This window comes from Bactrocera neohumeralis, chromosome 5 (genome assembly GCF_024586455.1).
Source record: "Bactrocera neohumeralis isolate Rockhampton chromosome 5, APGP_CSIRO_Bneo_wtdbg2-racon-allhic-juicebox.fasta_v2, whole genome shotgun sequence".
NCBI lineage: Eukaryota > Metazoa > Arthropoda > Insecta > Diptera > Tephritidae > Bactrocera > Bactrocera neohumeralis.
In genome coordinates, this window is record NC_065922.1 from 25,180,017 (window position 1) to 25,200,303 (window position 20,287).

General features: G+C 34.1%; 1 protein-coding gene across 7 annotated transcripts in view; it reads right to left on the minus strand.

The window, feature by feature from the left end:
- LOC126758730 (protein vav-like) overlaps positions 1-20,287 on the minus strand; it is a 202,783-nt gene that overhangs the window by 31,064 nt on the left and 151,432 nt on the right. For 2 of the 7 annotated variants that reach the window (XM_050473097.1, XM_050473098.1), the window contains exon 1: positions 7,307-8,487. The exons of the other annotated variants lie outside the window; for them this stretch is intronic. The gene's annotated coding sequence lies outside the window, so the exon portion shown is untranslated. Of the gene's footprint in view, positions 1-7,306; positions 8,488-20,287 lie in introns of those variants that run through there. 7 annotated transcript variants of the gene reach the window in all.

A 20,287-nucleotide genomic window follows, 5' to 3' on the forward strand; every position in this document is an offset into this window, starting at 1 on the left:
ATGTTGAGTAAGAACCGGAAAATAATGTTGAATATGTAGCAATATGGCAATATGGCAACTTCTGCAGATATTTTTCGAAGATAAAATAATTACTTTTTCGAGAAGCGCTGGGTAAGAAAGACTATAAAACATTAGCAAAAATTTAGATAATAAAAAAATCATATTCCAAATTTTCTCCTTAAATCTCGCTACAATATGTTCTTATCGTTGCCTAACTAAAAATTTAGTATTTCCACACTTTACAACAACAAATTTTATCGCTGTTTTCTAATGCAAAAAGAACTTTACGCTTTTATATGAGCTTTCACACATCCATACCTACGTAGTATGCACGTAATTACTTTTATTTATAAACAATTGCATAGTTTATATTTACAACCTTCAATGAAAGTACAACAAAGCGTGCAACAACAATAACAAGTTCAAAAAGTTCAGCAAGTATTTATTTATTTGATTTGCTAGTTCGTTAATTCGAGAGCAATAAAGTTCAGTTTTGGCTTCCTTGAAAGTAAAAACTAAACAGAAAAGCCTTTGGCCTGCGCTCGGACGGAATTTGGCGGTTGGACTTTTCAGCAGCGCATAGCTAAAATATCTCTTACGACTTTGTACATTTAATGTTAAACGCTGCCAACAAGCTACAGAACACTGCCTGCGACGTTTCTGGCTTTTTTGGCAAATGCTCAAATTTTAAAAATAAAAGTTGGGAGGTGAAAACACGAAAAAAATAAACAATTTTACTTAGTATTGAAAATGCATTGTATATATATGTAGTAAGGGTGTAAATATGTATGCAGGTACATATATACAATACACAATATACTATACATATGTATGCCTCGATAAACTTCTGAACATTTAGTGGCAGCCAGAAAAGCAATTGAAATTTTTTAGAAAATTTATTTTGTGACTGAAAATTGTGGAGAATTTTTTTATCGAATTTCGTTAATGGAAGGAACGTGATTATTTTTGTATGGTGACTAAAATTTGCAAAATTTTGATTTTTCAAATAAATGCATATTTCAGCAATATAATACATTTTATAATGTATAATTTTTAATATGTCTAGCCATTTTGGTATTATAAATTTCACAGTACAGTTTTTGAAATAGCTTAAGCTTTTGTCTAATTGTGAATTTTACGAAATTTCTTTTTAATGGGCTTAAGTTTGAATAACATTGATCATACATTGTATGAGAAGAACATAAACAAAAATATTATTTTTACAAAAAGTTTCGATATTATTTCCTTTCGCTTAAATAGTTTTTAGTAAAAGTTTCTTTTTTTAATATTAAAAGAAGGTTTAATAAAAATAACATTAATATTGAAAGTAACCTATAACCATAATTACTATAAAGGTTCAAATTAATTAATTAAAATATTAAACTGAGACTTTTTCTTTAAGGACTTATACTAAAACATCTGTTGTGAGTTAAATAAAAACGAAGTAGGTAAAGTATTTATAAAAATAATATTTTTTTATTAAGAATTCTTATACATTTTTAAGTAATTAAATTGGTTCAGTAAACACAAAACAAAAAACACGTTAACTTGGGTGCACCGAACCTTTAGAACCTTTTACAGATAAAAAAAAAGTTTACCATGCAAGAAATGTTCGGTCAGTTTCTATGGCAGCTATATGCTATAGTATTCGGATTTGAACAATATGTTAGGAGTTTGTATCGATGCTTGGAGAATAATCTGTGCAAATTTTTGTGGAGATACCTCCTCAAATAAAAGCTTTTTCATACAAGGATTTGATTTTAATCAATCAATTTGTATGGAAGATATATGCTATAGTTGTCTGATCTTAACAATTTGTTCGGATATTCTATAAATACCTTGTATAACAATCCATCCCGAATTTTGTGAAGATACCTTGTCAAATAAAAATCTTTTCCCTACAAAGACTGGATTTTGATCGATCAGTTTGTATGACAGCTATATGCTATAGTGATTCGATAAAAAAAAGAATTGTTTGGAGATTGTAGCGCAACCTTGAACAATTATCTGTGCAAAATCTTGAAAAGATATCTCGTCAAATAAAGAACTTTTCTCCATAAAGACTTGATTTTGATCGAAAAATTTTTATGGCAGCTATAAGTTATAGTAATCCCACAAAAAAAAAACCGTGTTCGGGAATTGCAGTGCTACCTTGAACAATAATCTGTTCAAAATTCGTGTACATATCTCGTCAAATAAAAAAGTTTCCCATACAGGAACTAGATTTTGATCGATAAGTTTGTATGAGAGCTATCTTCTACAGTGGTTCAATATCAACGATTCCAATGATTTAGCAGCTTTTTGAGGAGAAAAAGACATTTGCAAAATTTCAAATCGATATCTCAAAAACTGAGGAACCAATTCGCTAACTCACCCAGTTGTGGATATAAAAAAATAAAATAAAAAATTGTACTCGTATCAAAATTTATAGATCCAATTATATCAATATAAACCAAAAATATCTTTTTGACTAGTAATGTTTTTTACTTAGAGAAATTTCTACACACACTGGAGAGATCAAAAATAAACGCAATGTAAATATTATATACTCATATGTATATACATATATGCAAATTTATTTATATACTTCTTTTTTAATCACCCATTAATCGTAAACTGCTATTCTCATTTGAATTTTATATTACATAGAATCCCAAAGTTCAAAGACTACCAGACTACCTTAATGGAAATACTATTAAACGATTTGTTGTTCTATTAGTTGTTCTAAGCTATTTCAATTGTATTACGACTATGAGATTTTACTCAATGCTGACTTTATTAAACAAGCAAGCATTTGCCCAACATCCTCAAATCTTACAGTACTTTTCTTGCACTTTTCTTCATTTCCACCCAAATTAAAATATTCAACTAAATATTTTTGCAGGCGGAAGTGTTCGGTATAGAGCACAAATACTCATTTTCGTTTAAAATTCTCAGCACACTTTAATGACATAAGTTCTTATCTTGGGAACTTTATTTAAAGTAAACCAGCGGCGAATCAAAATTTGCATATATGACATGTGATTCAAACGAGATCGAACACAAATCCGACGATTTAATTATTCATCAACGTCTGCGTCTGTGTTCGTTTTTTATCATATTCTGTATGTAAATTTTTGTTTAATCAGTTGTATTTGGCTTTGGTTATGACGCCAGAGCTGTTCTAAAAAAATGCAGAGGAGCGGCTTATCACGAGAGTGGTGTTCAATTATTTATAAAAAGGCATCACTCAGTTATTTAAAGTGCAGATATTATTAAGTGAGGCAATGTAAATGCGATGACTGTGTGTTCAGAATTCGAAAGCGCTAAAGTCCAAAGAGGACTAATGATGTATTGAGTACCTCAAAAGCATTTAGTTCCTTTTCACTTAAAATATAACCAGAGGGTTTGGGCTCTAACATTGTTTTTGCATAATTTTAAAGAGTTTTACATAAAATTTCTTTAATTTTTATGGACGTTTGTAGAAAGTCCAAGCATTGTTTAAGGGGTTACATGAGTTTACGGTTTCAAAACAACGAATTTTTTTATTATCTTATTAAAGTTTACAACACCTCTAGAATATTATACTAAATTTTTAAGTTGATCCGAATATTAGTTTCGGAGATGCAGCCTAGAGAACTTGTGCACTCGAGGCTAACTAGGCTAATTGCGCCGTTCTTAATGAAATTTTACACAGGTCTTTGTGATGAAATTCTCGATATTTTCAATGCAATTTTATTTTTTTTTAATCCCTTTTCAGTTTTTGTTTTTCCTTCGTCCAAGTTCTAAGTTAAGGTTTTAACTAAAACACGTATTTTTTCACTTTAGATTATCCTGTAAGGGGTTATCCTGCCAACGCGGGCACATCTTTTTTCCGAGGGGTCACCGGAAATGGCGTCGAAATGGCAGAGCTTAAAATATTTTTTCCAAAAATGTCAGAATTTCTTTGGGAATAGTTTATGTTTATAACAATAAAAAATTCTAATAAAATATTTCATTTTTATATGAGAAAAAAAATAGAAAAAAGACTTTTTTTACCCGAGGAAACCCATGTAACCTCTTAAACGAGTGCTGAATTTTGATAGCATATTTTTCTTGTCGGAAATACTGCAAATCGTTTTAGTGTATATACTTGTATTTATATATTTTCATCAGCACGTTGCCAGAGATATTATTTTTCAGAAAGTTACGGAGGAACGTGACCATTTATGATCCATTTAGATTACTTTTAATGATATTCATTGCTTTCCTTTGCCGAAGTTAATAATTCTCTAATAATCGTGGTTTAAAAATTAAATCTTTTAGCGTAGCTTTTATCAAGAAAGTATAACCTATAGTTTCAGATGAGCTAAACAACCGAAATCAAAGAGACCCTCCATAAATACCTATCACTTTTTCCCTAAAAATCTGAGCAGAAATAAAAGAGAAATACTTTTAAATTTAATGGCAATAATATTTGAATAGATTTTGTTTAGAAGATATTTTTTTCAACTGAAAAAAATGAAAAGAGGTTACAAGAACATCTAACATTCTTAATGGTCATAAATTGTTTTAAAACAGATACGGCAATAATAATAACAACACGTACGAGCATTCAAAGTAATTTTATTCATTAATACCAGCACATACATATTTACATACATATGGACATATACATATATTATATTGATGTGTATACAAATATGTACACATATTCAGATCTATCACATTCACTAGATGTTAGAATCAATGCTTTTAATAGCCAAACAATTAGTATATAAACGTAAATTTGTTATACAACTACTGCAATTCAGAAATAGCACGCAATAACAAATTAATTTTCTAGACCACATTTACCATACAAAGTATATATGTATAAACATATACTTATATAAGTATATGTATATACAAGTATAAGTACAAGTATATAATTACATACATATGTATTTTTGGTTATTAAACAGCGCGTTTATAATGGAAATTGTTTCAGTGAAAATGTGAACTAAATAAAAGGTAAATGAACATTATGAATTGGAGATCAGTGGACTAGTTCCATTCAGACCAGTTTCAGATTTCACAAATCACTACTTTTTTTGAAAGCAAATGGAAGATTAAAAGTAGAATTACCAAAAATTCAGAGTACTTATTAACATTTGCCCAACAAACAGGATAGAAAGAAACACAGTGACCAAATTTGATTGCGCTATTCTCTAGGTTTGCCAGGTAACAGCCACACACCTGCCACGCCTTTGCATAGATCAGAAACGACTACAAAACATTTAATTTGAGAGATGCTGAAGGATAAACAATTTTCTTCAGAACTCTGTATTTACCTTAATTTATTTGTATTCGTGGAGATTAGTAACACACAGAAAAGGAATGAATATGAAATAGAAGTTCCACTTGAAATACGAACGAGGGATGGAAATTTCTGACACAAAAACAAAAAAAATAGAAAAGTAATCTGCAAAATGTATCTAAGTCGAATTTAAATGTGGTGAATAAGTCCTAAAATTGAATTTACATAAAAGTATGGAAGGATATTACTTTCATTTAAACCTTCAAATATACATATGTCTGTACATATTTAGGTCTACTTTGAGCTGACCGGACTGGAAATAACCAAGTGAAGTAGTTTAAAATAATACCATCAAGGGAGCTGCATATGGAAAAAACTTACACACCCTTCTCAAGCAAAGTTTTCCAAGTGAAAGGTAATTAATTAAAAATATAAAGTAACGTTTGGAACATGCAGCCGGTTTGGCCCGCTGGAGGATGTTCTATAGAAATCAGCTCCATAAAGCGTTGCTCGAAGTAATGTACTCTAGAGGAACATATCAGGGTGAACACTAACACCACAGGATATATCACACAAAAACTCTAGAATACTACTGATGGCGGACAGACCAAAAAGATTTTACTTTTAAGAAGAAACCAGGCAATCAACCCAGTGCACCTACTTCAAAGATCCCAGCTTCAGAAACTTGCTAAAGCAGAATGCAGAGAATGAAAGGATAGAAATTAATAGATTTGCGAATGTCCAACCTGAACCAATCAACTTGCTGAACGGCGCTGAATTGGTTAAAACTTGTAAGTGCAATGAGCCTAATCATGGCTTAAGTGCGGCCAACGTTTGGAAAATAAACCCCTTGACGAATAGAATGATCAGAAGCAAATTTTTGACAATAGTTCATCTACTTGCAAAATTTTGATAATTTACTTATACTTAACGCTAAGGGGTTACATGGATTTACGGGTTTAAAAATGTATTTTTTTATGTCTTTTATTTTCAAATTCTACAACACCTCTAGAATATTGTCCTAAATTTTCAAGTTGATCCGAGTAATAATTTCTGAGATACAGCCTTGAGAACTCGTGGCTAGCTAGGCGTTGTCTTTAAACGCATTTTTCTCGAAGCTGTGTTTTTGAAGTCGGTTGGCAAGATTTCTCGAGAACTACTCAACCGATCTACATGAAATTTTACACAAGTCTTTGAGATACAATTCTTAAAAACTTGAGTGAAGGATTTTCTTTCGATTACAACTATTTGGAAAAAAATGTCGCGAAATTTTCATTATTTTGTTAAAATGTTTGCAAAAATCCAATTTTAACGTTTTTCCTTTGCCCAAGTTCTAAGTTAAGGTTTTAACAAAAACAATTTTTTTTCACTTTAGATGATCATGTACGGAGTTATCCTACCAACGCGGACGCATAATTTTTCCTAGTGGTCACCGGAATGCCGTCGCAATGGCCGAGTTTAAAATACTTTTTTCCAAAAATTTCAGAATTTCTATGTTAATAATGTGTGTTTTGTAACAATAAAAATTCTAATAAAATATTTCATTCTTTATATGAGAAAAAAAAAAAATAAAACTTAAAACAGCACCCAACGAACACTTCCATTCATCAAACTAATAGGAGCAGCGCATTTCTCTTAACTAATATATGGTAGGAAATATGTATATGTATGCACGTACAGTTTTTTAAGTTCAAAATCTAAATTTTATAAATGAAAAATTGAGAATTAAAATTATAAAATATGCACCTAAGGAGCTTATTGGGTCCAGAATTGCTATCACATGATTTTACAAACAAGTGTCTAAAGTCTGTTTAAATAAGAAGCTAAATTGCTAAGAAATTCATCAGAAAAAATTCGGTATTTGAAAAGTCAGCACCAAAATATATATTTTAGATATTTTCAGCATTTTCTTGCTCAATTTTTTTCTTTGCAACCAACACTTATATAATATTGTTATATTCAAAAACACTAAACTATCTGCACATCAGTTCATAAAAATAGCAAAATATTTAGTATTTGTCGTAAAGAAAATATATGTGTTGTATTTACTTGTGCTGTTTGTGTTTTCTGAATTTAAAAGCGCTTCCCCAACTGCTGCTGGATGTCAACAAAACGCTGGCGAACACAAATTTAGAAGACACTTTGTAATAAATATTTTGTGATAATTCACTTAATTCGTTTAATTAATATGCAGTTTAGTGGAAAAAGTATTGCAAATAACTCTTACAAGGTCGAAACTATTTATTGATGTTTTTTGAATAATTAATTTTCGAATTTTGCTGTCGCTTTGCTTACATTTCCCTCGTTTTATTTCGCGTAGATTTTTATTTGTTTTCTTTTGGTTATGTCAGGCTATTTGAAAACGTTTGCTTTTAACTTTTATTGTTGTTTATTTAGTTTTGTGTGGTTTTTTGTTGTTGTTGCAAGTAGTTTATGAACACACAGGCTAATTGCAATTGTCAAGCGCACGAACCGGTTGTCTGGCGTTCCAATGCATTTTTCCACAATATAAATATTAATAACATGAACAAAATACAAAATAAATATTTTTTCACGAAATTCACTTTATACTTTAACTGCGCAGCTGCTAATGAGCTGATAATTTATTTTATCACTTGGACAAAGCGGTAAAGGGCGCGCAATTTTCACTGGCACAATTTTGGGTTCAGCCAATATTTTTTGCGCAATAACTTTTTATTTCGAAATGATAAGAGATTTGAAAAATTGATTTTTTGAGTAATGTAATTATAATATTTAATACAAATTTAATTTAATTTTTAATTTCGTAATTTTTTTCTTTTTTTCAGTTTAATAATTTTCTACTATTTTTTTCTCACAAATTCACTTGGATATATTTTTCAGCACCCACATCACTTTTTCGTATTTTCTTCACTTTTTTAATTTATCTAAATATTTAGCATCCACTCTGGTCGAATTCCCCCCAGTCGCGCAACTCTTCGATCATTTTAATCCTGCGTCGCCCACTTTTATTTACTTTTCACTAAATTCCTTTTCGTTTCACTCTTTTCAACGTTGTGACATTTCTATTTTCTATATTTAAACACACTTTTTATTGATGGTCTAAAAGTTTTTCGGAAAACATCCCACACGCAGACCGAAAAAGTATCATACACAATTCTTCTCTCCCCCAACCACAAACGGTTTTACTGAATTTTCCTCCGCGACAACGATCTGAACAGCTGAAAAGTCGAATCGAATCTGTCCGCGCGCACCAACAAAATCGCCGGTTGCTTATGGCTCAGTTGACATCGCATGCTGACTCTGGTTGACTCTCAACGGCCAGCGTCTACCTGTGTTCTTTCGCATCCCCACGTTGCGGTGCTGAGGAAAAACATCGCAGAAAAGCCGCAACAAAGCAGAAAACGCAATGAAAATACACAACAAAATAAAACAGAGCGAGCAGAAAATGCAGCTGACAGCAAAAAAGTCACGGACTTGCAGAGGCACATGTGGAAAACAAACAGTGTCGAACAACAACAGCGCAACTCACTGGCCGAGTGAGAGAGCCAAAACAAATACAATGCACTGTGTGTGTTTCTTTGAGTATTTTAGTCCCATGTGGTGCATGCGTTTGCTGATTGCTGCAGGTACTCCCCATGTGAACAGTCTGTCTGTTTGGCTGCCTGTCTGTCTCTGTTGACATGTGCGGCGTTTATTTTTGTTTTTTGCCCTCTCTCGCTCTCATTGCATTTGACTAAAATTAACTCTTGCCATAAATTGCGAGCGCACCAAAACAAATTTCATATTCATAATAATAACAACAACAGTTCTGAGCGAAGCGAATGATAAGAAATGCTTTCAGGTGTAAACTGCTGATTAAAACACCGCAGCGAGCTGGTGACTGGCAGCAAGCATTATCAAAGCGTCGAATAAGTGAGAGATAAAATAAATTAACGTGGTGTACACGGAAAAAAATTAATTAGGAGCGCGCTTTCTTAAAAAGAAAGGAATAAGAATACAATACGAATTTTTCTTGGGTGCGCTCGGGTGTAGCGGAGAAAAAATTAATTATCTTCTTCTTTGTTGGTAAACCTTAACTCAGTGATTTGACTTCTTTTAATGGATGTCACTTGATATCTGTTTAGAAGACAAATTGATCACTCAGTGCATTCTTTGTGAATAGTCGTGAAGTTTTTTACCAGAGTCATCCCAATTTTATGTCCAACTGACCTTGACCTCACTTATTCCCTATTTGCATACTGAACCGTTCATATGAAAAGGTTGTGAGATACGTTAAAAAAGTGGTTTTCACTCAATGTTGGCAGTGAGAATATCCTCCACATAAATTGTTGGATCGGTAACCCCTGCATCTTTCTTCCTATTAAATCGGGTTGGGAATGAGTTGAGTCTCTGTTGTCCTTTTGATTTCTAGCTCTGGACCTCTGGACTTCGCGTGAGCGCTAGTTAACAACTACTTCCTGTGAAACTGCGAGTTCCTACTGGCCTCCCACGGAACACAAGATATCCACTGAACTACTTGCTCTCTGTACACTTTATCTTGCCGCAATCATAGGTGCTTTATTGGTCTTTTCCCAATAGGCGGCTGAAAATTTTGTCGAGCACTAACTGTCAAAGGTCTACGGGGGAAGTTGAGGTGGAAATATCCAGACACTTCTTCCTCCATTGTCCAGCTCTTAGAAAATGAATGCGAATGAAATAGTTGGAATTAATATCAGCTGAATAAACAATTTTAGTGGGATCATAGCGCTTTATGGATTTTTGAGTCTTTTCGTTCAATTCCAGTAGTATTAAGGTATCAGCTGTTTAAGGTTGGTTTTGGATCGATCTTTTCGATAACCTTTTTTTACTTTAATCTAAAAATTCTACTAAGGTATCAAGCTGGACCCGAGTTTTCGACTGTTCAAATGGGATCGGTTTATGGATCGATCTTTTATTCTAACCCTAACCTAACTCAATATTTTTTACTTCGTAAAGAGAAGGTCGTTTCCTTGTACAAGAGGGTACCCTTTTCTAGATCACATATGGGACGCATTAATTGATTTTTTAAATATGGCAAACGACTTTCTCTTCAGATGCAATTTCATGATTTCCAAATAAGAAGCAAAATTTCAAGCAAAGCACCCTCAATATGTCTGAATAAAAGGCTTCTGGATCGAAGCTCAGAAACAAGAACAAAATCAATCACTCAACTTTACCAAATAAACAATCTTATAACAGTAATGGTATATATGAACATACTCAAACAAATTCTCTTTCGATTAGATACAAATTCATATTTTTTTATAAGTAAGTAAAAACAACAACAAACATTTATCGGTACTTTTTTCCCACCGCATAAGCACACACATAAAATTATTTAACCCTTTTATTGATAGCAACCGGTTTTTAATGGACCTGCCCATATAAGCGCATATCTGTTAACAACCATACATATGTATATGTACAGACATATGTTAGAGCATTAAATAAAGAAATAGAAAATATGTATTTATATTTCTGTATATCATTGCAATGTATCTTATAGGTAGCAATCCGCCTATAGGTGCACCAATGCGCCCACCCCTCGCCCTAAACGCATTGAATGCAATCGAGCTCTTGTGTTGGTTTACCACCATCGCCTTTTCTGGACAATTTTTCTTGCAACATTTTCTTGTGCGCTTAACTTTCATACCGCGATCTGAGATAGCGGTTTATAAGTTATGAGAGCGACAAACAAGAAGTACGAGCAAATGTGACCAAATAAAGCAGTGAAGTTGGAGGAGTGCATTTGTTTACTTATTTATACTAATAAATAAATAACAAATAATATAGATTACTATACCGTGTGTTGCACAGAGTCATGAACTAATCAACAATTTATCGGAAATAAATCATAATAACTATGCTTTAGAGACATAGAGCCTATATTTAATATTAAGGAAACAGAAACTTGGAATCAGGAATTTCGTTAGCTTTTGAGATTCCATTACGCGATGAAATTGTCTGATATTTTCGTTTGTCACATGCTTCAACTCATTTTTCTTTTTAGGACACCGCGGCTTTGTATGTTTGAAGTTAACAACTCGCAAATACCGAGTTAGGGCATTGCAGTTGTAAAATTTCGATTTTGTACATTTTTCAGATATATTTACATACATATGTATACACATACCTACAAATTTACTTATTCGTGTACACAGCTGTTTCGAAAATTCATTGTTTTTTTGCCTACAAGCCATCAGCCAGTCACAATAAAGTTGAACAGCTTGAGAATATGCTGGACTTCAGTTCAAATTCAGTAAATCATTTAATTAAATGCGTACTTAAGTATTTCAAGAAAGCCGTAAAAATGACAATTAATGAAGAACATATCGAATAATTTATTATTATTCCTGCGAAATCGATTTTTAAGTAAGCGAGTGTCAAAACAAAAAAACTTAATACATAAAATTCATGAAACAACCATACAATTTCTTAGAGATAAAATCATTAAGAGATGAGAGTTTAAAAAACTCAAAACGCTGGTTTAAGACAGGGATGTGTATTGTGAAAACAAATTTTGAAGTATTTCTGAAAGGAAAGTAATGGGTGAAATCAGATAGTAAACACGTCCACCTCCCATACAAACTATTAAAAGAGCGACTACTCTTAACAGCAAGTATTAAGTTTCATAACTGCAAGGAATAAACACATAGTGGAAAAATTTGAAATCGCCACAGACACAATTGACATCTAAATGTTCCCGTGCCAGTTCCCGAGGCAAAGAAGTGCTCGTAGTGTTGAGAATATTGCTGCCGCTAGCGCATCAATTGAGGAAGACCGAAGTCAGTCTCTCATACGTCGTTCTAAAGCGTTGGGCATCTCTGTGACGTAGTCGTGGCGAATTTTGCGAAAAGATCTTGGCTTACATCCTTACAAGATCAAATTGACGCAAGAACTGAAGCCGCTTAACCACGAGAATCCTCGTATGTTTGTGAATTGGGCTGAGCAACAACTTGAAAATGATCCGGACTTTCAACGAAAACTCATCTTCAGAGATAAGGCTCCTTTCTGGTTGAATGGCTTCATCAATAAGCAAAATATACGTTATTGGTCAGGCAGCAATCCACACGTACTTCATGAGTTACCATTGCATACCCGAAAAATTACGGTTGAGTGCGGTTTATGAGCCGGCGGTACTTCTTCCGTGATGATCAAGACCGGCACGTTACTATAAATGGGAATGGCTACCGCTCAAGGATAACCGAATATTTTTGACCCGAATTGGATGATATGGACTTTGACAATATGTGATTCCAACAGACGGTGCCACAAGCCACACAGCGAATATCACAATTGATTTATTGAAAACCAAGTTTGGTTAACGTGTTATGGCCCAGTCAATTGGCCGCCTCGGTCGTGCGATTTGACGCCGTTAGACTATTTCCTGTGGAGCTATGGTCTATGATACAAATATCGAACTTGAAATTGCAGCAGTATCGGACGATTTATGCTTGAAAACCGTCGAAAATTGGGTTCTATGTCCGGACTTCTGCAAGCGTGCCCGTGGTGGCCATACAAATAGAAATCGAGTTCTATACATAATGAAATCGAATGTACTTTCACAGGAATAAAGAATTTCATTGATTTTTTTTTGTAGCGCTCTTATTGAAAAACCCGTTATATATCGGTCAACATGGAAGATATCTTAACAAAAATTAGTATCTTCGTGCATATACTGTTTGGTAACGAAAATATTTGAAGTCAGTCCATGAATTAGTATATTTCAAATTATTTATTTTGAGTCTTAAATTTGTCTTGAATTTTTTTCTTTATTTTCTCTCTTCCTACTTTTAATACTTTAGAAACTGAGTTCACTTTATCTATATCTTCTACCTCAAAACTCAATAACCAATTAAGCGCCTTCGCAATAATGGCCACCATTAGTAACATTTGCATTACACATTAGAAGAAGCGGTATTTCAATTTGCAATATTAATGAAATGAGTGAAAATGATACTAAAAAACCAGAAAAAAATTTGGTTTCGGCTGCACCGAAGCAATAATACCCTTCACAGGTACATTGTTTATAGCAATTATACGTATAGGTTAGATTAGGTGTTAGAGTTGATCAAAAAAATCTATGAATCCTTAATAAAATTATTGGACAAATATTCTTCCTTCTCATAAACACCTAAAGGTGGATCTCCGGATCTTCTTCGAACGAATAAGCGTTTTGTGCTTACCACAAATATATTAAGGCAGTTATAAATAAAATATATGCAACGGAAAACGTTTCGCTTTTTCATTCTGGTCTCGTTGCTTGAACCTTCAAGTCGAATTAAGGTTATTTAAATAGGAAAAACGATATTTTATGAAGTGCTTGTTACTTTGGTGTTGATCGATCCAACTTCTTGGCAAACTTAATATACTTTGTACAGGGTATAAAAATAAGTAACCGCAATGAAATGTTAGACTCCTTTATTGCTTTTTTAGGAAGCTAAGCGATGGCCAGTAAAGTGCATATACATATGTATGTATGTGTTTAGAATTGAAAGAGCTTACTAGGCCAAAGTGTATCGAATTTTCCAGGAACTGTAATTGCAATTCGTCAATAAGCGAATTGGACTTTCCAATAAATTTTCTCAGCATTGGGAAAAAATGCAAAACATTTTGATGGCGGCGCTTGGCAAAAAGAAAGAGAAGAAGCTTTGGTTGGGAAAAGTGTGACTAAAAATGTTGGCTCACATTCTGCAGACAGAACTACATACACATGATAATTGGCGAAATTTAAATTTAATTGCACATGAGAAGTTGTGGTGTATACAAATGGCAAAGGAAATTTCAAGATAAAAGTAGCACAGTAGACAAATTACTCAGGTGTAACTTGGACGAATATAAAAGTAATTGTACATGATGAATATGTAGGTGCAGGAATACTATTAAGCCGATTGATGAATGTATATGTACAGATCTAGATCTAGATAATAATTGAATGGAATTTTTCTTATAGATTTTCCACAATTTAATTAGCGCAGAATGCAAATAGTTGAAAAAGTGAGGTATTGACTCATGATCAAATTTGATCCGGACTGTTCCATTTAAACTGTACATACATAAACTGCGCATCAAACCAAATCGATAAATATTATTTCCTAGATTGGTACAAATTTTTTCGTGTTCATTTGAAGTTGTATATGTTAAAAATTTGCGATTATACAGTATTGTTCATATTAATAGAATCTCAAAATTTTTTTTGTTTTTTTTTTTTAATCTAAGAATGACAGTCACTTTGTTTATGCGGTTTTTAAATATACATACTTGAAGTTGAAAAAAGCTACTTTAAATAAATACAGCTGCGCGCATAAAATAAAACACACAACGTATGTAAATTAAATGTCAAAGATCAACTTCACAAGGTTGAACATTTAATTAATTTTTTTCCATCAACCTAACAGCTGATCGTATCAGTACATCAAATTTGAATAGATTAGCCACATTAGATAGAGCTGCGCCTCTATTTCTATACAATATGAAGTTCTCAAAAAATATTTAAATTTAATTCCAAATGTAATTCAAATTAATACAGTTAAAGTGACAGCTCAGGAAGCCACCCAGCAACAAAATTCAAGCGTGATTTTGTATAACAAGAATAAAACGTCAACCGTAACAGCTGCTGCTGCCACACTTAGCAGTTGCAAGCAACTTGTGCCATACGCTGTGTTAGCAATTAATGGAAATCCGTTGACATGCTTGCATCACATGCCGCCACGTCGTACGAAAACTCCACAATCTCAATGTGAATGACAGCAGGCAGAAGGAAAACAACAATAGCAATAACAGTCAACGAAAACAACGGTTCTTAGCCTACAATTTGCTACAAGTGGAAATGCTTTAATGCACTGAGAATAATTCAAGCGCCGAGAAGGCTTCTAGGTTAGGTTAGGTAATAAGGTTGATACCAAGAAAGGAACGCACTTGGACTGATTATGAACAGTATTTTCTAAAACAAAAAATAATAATAACAATAAATGACTACAGTACTATATCCATTAAAAATTAGAAGAAGCTTAACCTTGCCAGATCAAGTTATCCAATAGCACCCCAAGCGGCTATTGGTGCTCCAAACCGTTTCCACTCCAATGACTGCGGCGTTTAACTAGCAAGGAAAAGCTCATTATTGGTGTATTGGTGTAGATACCGCTTATACGGTTATAGCCGAGTTTACAACGGAGAACAAAGTGGAGATTTAAAGGTTCCAGCCAGGTTTTTGTCCACCTGGTCTTTCCAACGGAGTGGAGTCTTCCTCCCGGCGGGTACTGTGTCGAATACTTTAAGAACTGGAGTGTTTTTATCCAAGATGGAGTCATTTGCAGGATTTCACACAAGTGAGGATGGTTCTCTAAGTGGGAGTGGGCAAAAACGATTGTTTTACATATGGCTCAAGCAACTCACGTCTTCCGGTCTTAGACCAAGTATTCTCGAGGTAGCCAAAAAACACTCGTTTGAAGGCGAGCTAAAGTGAGAAGGTGAACAATTCCTCTCCAGGGTTGCGCGCTGAGTTTGGGACCTGCCATGTAAAAAAAAACGGCCCCAATGAAAAGGAAACAACATGACTGGAATTCCAATGAATTCAAAGCTATTATTGACGCTCTACAATTTGAGTGGATAATCGCTTCAATAAACGAGTATGTGCTCCGCTTTGAAAAACGCTACAGTCAGGAAGTCTGACGCTGGAATTGATGTACAGTTCCCGACAATTAACACCAACACCATCCTCCGCTCAACCCTTGAGCCATTCGTAAAAAATCTTACTGCCCCTATACTAATGCGCCTTTTCCTATCCACATTATCCTCGCAGGTTCGAGGGGCGGGTAAAGGCCGGACCTTAATTCGGCGACTTAATATCCCAATTATACGGTATGAAGTCAAAGCGTTCAACATAAGTTAGACCAAATTTGAGGACCACAAAAGGTTTATATAAAAAAGACACTCCAAACACAGCCATCTTCTATGCACAATTTTATTTGTATTCAAAAAAGAGAGTAAAAGAGTATCTTTAAAGAATTCGACTTGTATAGACCCAAAATTGGTTTAAGGATAAGAATATATACGAGTTTATTTAGATCTTCTTAAAATATTAAACTAAAAATTATCTAAACCCAACTCAGTTTTGGAATTCTTTCCGTAAAATATTCATAGTAGAGTAGTATACATATATTGAACTCATATAATTCTACTTTAAAGAGGGTATATTAAGTTTTGTCACGAAGTTGGTAAAACCCAGAAGAAAACGGAGACCCACTAAAATGATAAATGATCAGCGTGACGAGCTGAGTCGATTTAGGCAGTTTTGACTCTCAGTCTGTGTATATGCAAACTAGTCCATCAGCTTTTGAGATATCGATCTGAAATTTTGTGTATGCACTCCCTAAGAAGCTGTTTTTTTTATCGGAAATGTTGATGTGGGACCTTTATAGGATATAGCTGCCATACAAACTTTTCGATCACAATCAAGATAAAGATGTTTGTATACCTTTTTAAGCTATATGAAATGCAGCCGTGTAGGATATTTTAGCTTCGTTACAACCGAAGTTAAGAGATTTTCTTTCTTTTTTTTAGGTTTAAAGCGATCTCAATAGCTCAGGGTATTTTGTCAATTCAGTTGTGATCTTTTCACACAAAGAATGAAAAATCATGCGAATAATTTTTATCAACCATATTCTAAAAATTTTTGCCGTGTCCGCAAGCTCATCACTTCACTTCAAACAGACGGTCGCACATGCGCAATGAAATGCCTGCTATCTGCGACGCAGCATCTCAAAGGCAACAGCAAAATGTAATAATACCAACAACAACAAAAGTGGAATTGCAATCGCATATGCCCAAGACCGCCAATTACACCTGTTGCTCGCATGCGATGCCGTTGATGCCATTTGTTTTGGCATTGCAACACACTTGCGCCCATATTGCACAGTGCGGATGCTAAAGCAAAAGCAACAGCAGCAACAACAAAGCGGTGAGCATGCTGTCAACAACAATTGTTCCGTTTCTAACTGTTGCCGCACATTTCGGATGTGGCTTTTGTCGAGTTCACCAGGTTTTTTTGGTGTTGCTCACACACATGTGATTCTGATGTGTCTTCTTTTTTGTTTTTGTTTACATTTTCGTTCTTTTTGCTGCAACTTTTCTAACGAGCGTAGCTGCGATTGCATGCACCAGCTGCAGTTGTGGCAATGGGTTTGTTGCACTTGCTGTGAGATTTGTTGGCGATGCGTGCAACGGTATTCGAAAATAGTTGGCTGGCGAATATTTTATGTGTCTTGCGAGTAACAACTATTTGTATTCGAGTTGGCTAAAATGTTTGGTGAATATATGTGCGAGTATTTGCAACACACCATTTACAGCTACTTGACGCATACTGCGCAATTATTTGCTCGTTCTGCTTTATGTGAATGGCTGAGCAATTAGAATTATTTTCATGTTGCAGTTGTTGTTTTTGCAGACATTAACCGCTTTGTAGACAAAAATAAATCACAAAAGTTTATTACGAACACAAACTGGGCCTATACTTGCAACATTCAATATACATACATATACACATACATACGTATGTACAAACGAGCATCATTAAATAATGTCTAAGAGCATTGAAAGTTGGATCACTCTATTCTCCGCTGCTGAACAACGGTTTTGCAGAATGACGACGAGCACAAACATCTGCTCCGTCAACCGTTCTCACGTCAGTTGGGTCTTAGTAACCGGAACGGCCCCGGATTTTTAACAGAACAAGGACTATCAACTCAGAACCATGGTTCGAAATTACTTCAGGAATGTTTTCTGCCGCTAAACAACACCTCTCCGAACCGTTCCATATCAGAAGGGGTTTTAGAGAGTGTGATTCCCTATTGTGCGTCATCCCAGCTTTTTGCAGCTTAGAAAAAGAAGGGGAAAAAGGTTGGTCTTGGGATCAAGGAGGGCAAGACAAAGTACCTGGAGGACATGCACAGAGATTCTTCACGTCTTGGGAACAACGTCAATGTTGGCAGTTTTACATTTGAAAAAGTTAAGGACTTTGCATATCTCGAAACCGGCACAAATTCTAGCAATACTTTAAGTATGGAGATCAAGCACAGAATAACTCTTGCCAACAGGTGCTTCTTTGGGATCAGCAGGCAATGGGGGATTAGATTCCACTCCCGACAAAAAATATTAAGCTCTATAAGTGTCTCTTTATATCTGTCTTGTCGGCGCCGAAACGTGGTAAAAAAGCACTTGGAACAACTATTCTCTGCAAGGTCTGTGGAAACATCAGCGTTAGTTAAGCGCATAAAAATCCAACAAATACGTTGATGTGGTTATGTCATTCGCATGGAAGGTGATGCTCCAGCGTAAAGTTCGAGACCTTTTGTTGCATCCAATAAAAGGACCGACATGATCCGGCAAATAGATTTGGAGCTATGAGCGTCAGAATTTTGTCATCGACTCTCAAAACCTTAATTCTGTTGACGACATGCTGTGTTCATCGTCGAGGAGGAATTTTTTTCTGAAGCGGTTAGACCGATCGATTTGAAACTTTTAAACAAACTTCTGAGATGTATTTCTCAGGTAACAATCAAAGGAGTAAAATATTTTATAATTTTTTTTTTTTAATTTTTTCTCAAAAAACTAATTTTTTTTGGGAAGCCGCCATTATATCAAAAATTGATATTTTGACTAGTCCCTCGATCCATAGTAAACATGAATTTTTTTTTTTGTTTTGATTTTTGAATAATTTGAAGCAGAAAAAACTTGCACGACACCAGTTGTTTAGGTCTGTAAATTTATATTTTTTTATTAAATAAAACACCTAAAAGATTTTTTCTGGATATAACACTTTAAGGGGGGAGCCTGCTTAAGAAGCTTCAAAAAATCGTTTTTTTTTTGTTTAAATCTCTTTAAAAATTATCTAAGAATATATCCCCAAAGTTATAGATTGGAATTCGAAATGGGGAGAAAGCGAAAGCTTTGACGCGCAATTTCTCTTCGTTTTTAATTTTTACAATTCTTCTTAATTGGCGGTCAGGATAGAAAAAAAAATTAAACGCCCTATGAAATTGGGGCAACGTTTATTATCTTTGGCATTAAATTATCTTCTATTTAAACTAAAAAAACTAAGAAAAATCAAGTTTGAACATATTTTTAATCAATATAAAGTAATTTTTTTTTTTGATCAAAAACCACTCATTTCAATTATTAAAAAATCCTGCATCCTGCCCGCCGTCCGACAAATACATATGGGAAAGCATCGGGCAATTGCTTGCCAAAGCCAGAATATCAAAGGTTTTGTATCCAAAAAAATTTCGGATGATGTTTAAATATATAACTATAAACCCTAGAAATTTCGCTTTAATAAATTATTTCTTTCCCTCCCAAAAAAATTCTAAAAAAAAATAGATTTTTTGAAGCCTCTGAAGCAGGCTCCCCCCTTAAGTGTGAGAACATGAAACCACCATAGGTCAATATTCAAGTCATTTGAATCTACTCAGTGAAAAGGAGGACAAAATTTATTCGGTATAAATGTAACTATCTTTTAATTGATTTGGGAGGTGCAATATGCTGCTACCGCAACAACAACAACAATAATTTTATCTAAATTCTCTAATAAAAATGATTTCTTCAGAGATCACTAATGTAGTTAATATGTATGTATGTAATGATACTTTTAAACAAAATAAACATTTTGACTTTAGCATCTAAGTTGGTCTGTAATTAACAGCAAGACAAACAGCTGATGAACACTTTATAGCGGACGCTAAGCGAACAAAAAAAGTTAAGTTCACTGAAGTTTTCTAACTTTTTGTGGCATGCATACCCAAGTATACTGTACATATGTGGTATTAACCGGTAATGTGTTGTTAATGGCTCAATTATCCCGCTACAACGATACGCTATACGTTCGGCACAAACGATCTTACTAACGCCACCTCGCACATTCATGCCTCATTTTCGCACTCGTTTATAAGCGGCAAGTCTTATGGTTGCATATGTTGTTGTTTTTGTTACCACTTGGCGTTGCAGGGCACTGTGGCACGTTCATAATTGCCAGTG